The sequence below is a fragment of the Tachypleus tridentatus genome, chromosome 8 (assembly GCF_004210375.1).
Source record: "Tachypleus tridentatus isolate NWPU-2018 chromosome 8, ASM421037v1, whole genome shotgun sequence".
In the NCBI taxonomy this organism is placed as follows: domain Eukaryota; kingdom Metazoa; phylum Arthropoda; class Merostomata; order Xiphosura; family Limulidae; genus Tachypleus; species Tachypleus tridentatus.
The window spans coordinates 16,360,777-16,367,602 of NC_134832.1; the positions used below are offsets into that span (position 1 = coordinate 16,360,777).

The following is a 6,826-nucleotide window of genomic DNA, read 5'->3' on the forward strand; positions in this document are numbered from 1 at the left end:
ACGGGGATTCGAACCCGCAACCCTCAGATTACCATTTAAAGAGTTTGGTTTGTTTTGAATTTTGCGCAAAGCTATTCGAGTGTCTTAACCACTTGGGCTAGCCAAGGCGGCTGAGATTTTACGTTAGAGAAAAATATTTACGTTAGAGAAAAATATTTAAATTACAAAAATATAGGGTTGAATTGTTAAGGTGTTTAGATTACGACATATTAAGGTCGGAGTTTTAAGATGTTTAAAAACATTAAAAACTTAATCAGGTTTATTTATAGTTAATATAAATTACTTTTAAATTTAAGTAACGTTATGACGAAATTGCGATCCTCCCCCAATAAAAGACGTAACCAACACAAGGTTTAAAGCTTTGACCTCTTACATTAACATTGGGGGTGATGGTGGTTGGTGTTTCTTTACACTGTGTGCTGTAACAGACAAAAACATAATAACACTCGATATAATAATAGTGTTTAACCCAAAGTGAACGGTAAATAATTAAATCGATAGTTTGACAGTTCAACAACAACAACAACAAAAAAATGTGTTTACGGCGAGACTTTCCTTACATAGGCCCAGCATGGCCAGGTGATTTGGGAGCTCGATTCTCAATATTAGCATCGCAGGTTCGAATCGTCCTCACACCGACCATGCTCGCCCTCTCAGCTGTGAGGGTGTTATGATGTGACGGCCAATTTCACTATTCGTTGGTAAAAGAATAGCCCAAGAGTTGGCGTGGGGTAGTGATAACTAGCGGCCTTCCCTCTACTCTTACACTGCTAAATTAGGGACGACTAGCCTAAATAGCCCTCGTGTAGCTTTGGGTGAAATTAAAAACCAACGAAAGAAAAACAAACTTTCCTTACACGGAGTTATCACAGCGACATAATTATATCGTCTGAAATATTCGGTCATCATTTAACTCCGAGGATGGTTTTGTTTTTGATCCACTCGTTTATGCGCGTGGAATGATTCTACTGGTGAGACAGAGAGACACAAACTCCTAGACAGATACACTTTCTGTTCTAAATGAAGGCAGTAAAAGAATGACCTTGCGCTTGCGCAGAACGCAGTCAGTATTTTCAATTGAAGTTCACTCTTGTTTTCAGTTAAGAGTTTTTTAACCCGAGAGAAACTATCAAGTTTTTTTTCCTAACATAATAGAAGGGTTTTTTATTACATACCCAGAAAACCTTGATATGAACGTTTATAAAATGAACTTTATGGTCGCGTGAATTAATGCTGCAGAATTAAAAAGAAAGAGCAGATAAAAGATGTGCAATTGACGTACTTGTTAGCTCCGTCCAACATTCTTCTGGTATTTGAAAGCTTAATAAAGTTTATACGTGATTTATAGTACACACTGAAGGTATTTAAGCATTTTGGCGCTAAAATGAGAAGAAGAAGATAAAAAGATCCTTATTCTCCAGATAATAAATAACTATGTTTGGAATTAAACACAACGTTACACAATGGGGTATCTGTACTCTGGCCACCAGGGTATAGAAACTCGGTTTCTTGCTGTGTAAGTTCCCAGACATACCGCAGTGCCACTGGGGAGCCATATACAATTATATTATACTTTATACCTTATACAATTATACTTTATAACTTATATCTTTATATCTTGTACTATTATACTTTATATCTTATATCTTCATATCTTATACTATTATACTTTATATCTTATATCTTCGTATCTTATACTATTATATTTTATATCTTATATCTTTGTATCTTATATTATTATATTTTATATCTTATATTAACCCGACATGGCCAGGTGGTTAAGGCACTCGACTCGTCATCCGAGGGTCGTGAGTTCGAATTCCTGCCACACCAAACACGCTCGCCCTTTCAGCTGTGGGGGCGTTACAGTGTGTTGGTCAATCCCGCTATCAGTTGGTAAAAGAGTAGCCCAAGAGTTGGCGATGAGTGGTGATGACTAGCTGCCTTCCCTCTAATCTTACACTGCTAAATTAGGGACGGCTAGCGCAGATAGCCCTTGTGTAGCTTTGCGCGGAATTCTAAAACAAGCAAAAAAATATTTATACTATTATACTTTCTTTTAGTCAACGATTCCTTATTGCTGCGTCATCAGAGTTAATAGTACAAGAACAGTTCCTATACAACTAGTCCTGATGAAGAGTAATTTCGAAACGTTATCTGAAATAGAAAGTTTGTTTGTTTTATATCCCTCAGGAGGACTAAGGTCGTTTGATTTTCTTCTAAATTTAAAGCTAATACATCGTTTTATTTGTATGTGGGATTTTCGAACCTTCTGCAAATGATGTGACGTAGAGGTTAAACAGCCTGATGAAAAGCTGCAGGTCCAGTTATAATCATATCTAATTTTAAACCAAATGAAAAGTTGCAAGGTCCAGGTATAACCGTATTTAGTTTTGAGCCAGATTAAAAGTTGCATGGTTCAGGTATAACCATATTTAGTTTTGAGCCAGATTAAAAGTTGCATGGTTCAGGTATAACCATATTTAGTTTTGAGCCAGATAAAAAGTTGCACGGTCCAGATATAACCATATTTAGTTTTGAGCTAGATGAAAGGTTGCAAAGTCCAGGTATAACCATATTTAGTTTTGAGCTAGATGAAAGGTTGCAAAGTCCAGGTATAACCATATCTAGTTTTGAGCTGTCGATCAGAGAGCAATGAGTCAGCAGTATACTCTGTCCAAGCAACTTCTCGTAACTGAATGGTGAGATTTGATTGGCTTTCACTATGCATCAATCTTCAACGATATGTCACTGATTTGAATCTTGGACCTTCCAATCCGTAAACCAGGCAAGTTTGGTCCAGGATCGTATTGAAAACAAAAAAAACAACAAATAATGAAAAATTTGCCACTCATTTATAACTCAAACAATAAACATATATACCATGGTTTTATCGATACCAGAAGGTCACTACCATAGCTACACATGCTTGTTTACCAGTATATTTATCTATAGATATAACTGTTCCCCTGTGTAGTAAGAGCTGTACTTAACATCTCCCTTGGTGTTAAAACTTGACTACTTGAGAATGATCGCACCAGTGAACGAAACGTCGTACCTGTTATAACAAATACTCTTCCATACTGTAAAAATCTGTAACTTGTAATAAAATAAAAACAACGATTGTCTTATTTTAGTTTATTTTTAAATGCTTTATGAGTTGGGTGCAGGAAAAAAAAAGGAGTGGAACACATGAAGCTCAAAAAAGGAGGAGGGGAATACTTGAAGCTCAAAAAGGGGGAACACATGAAGCTCAAAAAAGGAGAGGGGAATACTTGAAGCTCAAAAAGGGGGAACACATGAAGCTCAAAAAGGAGAGAGGGAATACTTGAAGCTCAAAAGGGAGAGGGGAATACTTGAAGCTTAAAAAAGAGGAGGGGAACACATGAAGTTCAAAAAGGGGAAATAAATGAAGCTCAAAAAAGGGGAGGGGAATACTTGAAGCTTAAAAGAGAGGAGGGGAACACATGAAGCTCAAAAAAGAGGAGGGGAATACTTGAAGCTCAAAAAGGAGAGGGGAACACATGAAGTTCAAAAAAGGAGAGGGAATACTTGAAGCTCTGCTACAATATATTGTCGACAAAAGTCAAGAATAAGAACGACTGATATTCACCAAGTGCAACAACGTGGTGAAAAACATTATATATATATATAGGTTACTTAGACAGACTGAGTACTGGACCTTTCTCAGAATATTCATGAACGTTTATTCAACGTTTATCGTAATTTGAGGTTAGTCGTTTAAAAAAGTCATCACCATGTAGAACCTATTACATTTATGTATTCTGCATGTCTACCTGGTGTTTCAGAGGTAAGTTCGCAAAACTGCAACACTAACGTGTGGGGTTCGATTTCCCGCATTGGACAGAGCGCACAATCCCATTGTGTAGCTTTGCTACGCTAAAAGAAAGCAAGTAAAACTTATACATGTATTACATAACCTTAGCATAAAACTTGCCAACAGATCTTACATTAATTTTAAAACGATTGTTTGTAACAATTTTGAATGTATTTAATATTACTTCATTTATATAAGTAAATGATAGCTCCACGAGTATTAACTGATAATAAATGTTCGTAATGTTTCATAAAATTCCATATTGTTCTCTTTAAAATTGCGTTTCCTTATTGCGTTCACGCTAGTGCTTGTACAACAGAGAGAAATTATTAGATTTGTAATTAAAAAGTAGAATATAATTTTGTTATTAGAACTCAGGAGTCCTCATACATGTTTACATGAAGTATATTATTGTTATATTATTTACTGGTATGGAACAGTTTTATGTCTCATAACGAGAGATTTTTTTCCCCTTGATGGTAGGCTTATCTCACGTAAGTCTAGTTTTTAATTTTATACAACTAACCGTACACGGTTTGCGACGACTCACGAACGAGCTTTAAAACACAAATACTACGAGAAAGCTGAGAACAACAAAGAAAATAACTTGAGTCATGCTTATAGCAGAACACAGTCTGACAGACGTAAGTCCTAAATTAGAACTCTCCTTCGGGAGAAAGAACGGAGGAAATAAAAAGAGACAGTATAGTTGAACACAATTCCCATTCGGATGCCCCGTGGTGCCAGAAGAGAAATATCTGTTTTAGTTTGTTTGAAACGCACTGTAGCTGTTTCAACTAATATTCTAAATACTCCCTATACAAGCTGAAGAAGAGCTAAAGTACTTTGTATTCGACCTGCAAATGTTTGACAATACTTTCTTCAATCATACAAAGACTTACATTCATCCTCCTTCTGGTTCATTTTCTGTCGTTACAGTGTAACCCGGTTGTCCGGTTTCGGAAGCTTGAAACGTTGATCGCCAGAATAAATCCTCTGATACTTGCTCCAGCCAGTTCGGTTGTGCATTTCTCACATCATTCGCGCAGTTATGCCGTCAGGAATGGACAGTGAAAACACTTAATTCGAGACTGTGGGCGAGCGTGTGCGGCTCCCCCGTGGGATGTTTTTAGCATTTCGAGGGTCGTGCATGCCTGATACCGCGTTCGCTGCTGGAAGTAAACACAAATATAGATGGCGCTGAAAACAAATTAGCACTCGTAAGTGTGATGAAAGCTGATTTCGAAGAGTCACCGTCGTTCTAAAAAAATAACTAGAGGCGGTTCTAGGGTCTCATTGTAAGGGGCAAGTGGTTATTTTAGGGTTTCTTGAAACGATGGTGTTTAAAAATTGTATACTGTTTGTCAATTAATATAATCATTTGATAAATGTAGAGAGAGAATAAACAGTCGTATTTTCCACTGTTTAACACTGAATAACACAACGTCTTATATTTCTTGTGATTTTAGCTACAATTTAGGGATGTAAATAACTCCTTGTCTCTTTCTTGTGCATCGACCCTAGAAACAACTAGTTTTATACAAACAATAAGTCTAAAAGCAATAATTCCAAGATGAATAAATAAGTGTCTCATACATATGGTTTGGTATTTTTACTGTAATAATCATACATATGGATTGGTATTCTTACTGTAATAATCATATATATGGTTTGGTATTCTTACTGTAATAATCATACATATGGTTTGGTATTCTTACTGTAATAATATTATCATCTTTTTCACAAATAACCAAAATTTCCTTTGTTTTTACTCGATGTGTTAGAAAGTCCATATTTTTAGTTTATCAAAATCCACACTTTTGACTTTTTTCACTATGTGTGTGCCATATTTCATACTAGATTATACATGTCTTTATTAACTAGTTGTTGTTTTTCATGTAAATACTTATTATTATATTCAGTATCTTTTTGAACAAATGTTTTTTCTATATTTCTTGAGCAAAGGAATTAAACTAAATATATATCTATGAATGTATAGTTAAAGTTTTTATACGCTTAGTTACATTGTGTCTCCAACAAGACATACACACGATGACAGTGCACATGGTTTAGTAAAACCTAATCTGTGGGAAGTCAAGAAAGAAGGATCGGAATGTAAATACACCACGTGCCTCACACGTGTGTGACGTAAAGGCTTAGATACCATTTTGTTTATCAAGCCGAATTCTTGAAATAATAAAAAATACATCATCTGTTCTTAGTTTTAAACCTTCAGAGGGTTGTTACATATGATACATGATCTGTTCTTAGTTTTGAACCTTCAGAGGGTTGTTACGTATGACATTTTTGTTTTTAATTTATATTCACGATGCCTCATGACACACACAAAATTTTAAACTTTCGAAACGTATTTATTCACTGTAAATTCTATAGCGGGATTATGTTACTATAATATACAAATGACGTCATGCGCGTACGGGAAACAGTGCACACGACCATACTGCTGGAATAACAACGGTCGATTGAACTCTTATGAACTAAGGTTAGTGTCAATATATGTATATATATATACACACACACATAGAAAGTTTACAAAACCATATCTAATATATGACTAGTTTTATGTGAGAAAGGTTAGATTGTTTGTTGAGTAAGATACAAAATTCATAGATACACGATTAATCTAACTAAAAAGTGATGCTCGAATAAACAAAGATTAGTTATTTTTTATTTCCACGATGGACGTATTAAACGGTTTAAAATCCTGACAAAGGTATATCTTCCTTTGATTTAGCGGTTTGATTTTTTTTTTCCAAGTTTATAACTCTAAGATTCGAGGTCCGATCCTTGAAATGTCACAGCCCAAGTAGCATACTGTATATTTGCATGTTTAACAGCAAAATATCCAGGAATCGATATAACGTAGGCACTGTATAAAATAATGAAACCCGTGCAATGTTAAACAACGCTAGTGTGGTTAAACTATCGTTGGAATCATTTTCACGCGTAACCCTAAAACAAAATAAG

At 35.4% G+C, this 6,826-nt stretch overlaps 1 long non-coding RNA gene across 3 annotated transcripts in view; it reads right to left on the minus strand.

The window, feature by feature from the left end:
- Positions 1 to 4,877, minus strand: part of LOC143258587 (uncharacterized) — a 39,250-nt gene extending 34,373 nt beyond the window's left edge. The window contains exon 1 of one of the 3 annotated variants that reach the window (XR_013032398.1): positions 4,741 to 4,877. This is a non-coding gene — a long non-coding RNA (uncharacterized LOC143258587). The remainder of the gene's footprint in view (positions 1 to 4,740) is intronic. The other 2 variants (XR_013032400.1, XR_013032399.1) reach the window with 2 other exon arrangements.
- Between the last annotated feature and the right edge of the window lie 1,949 nt (positions 4,878 to 6,826).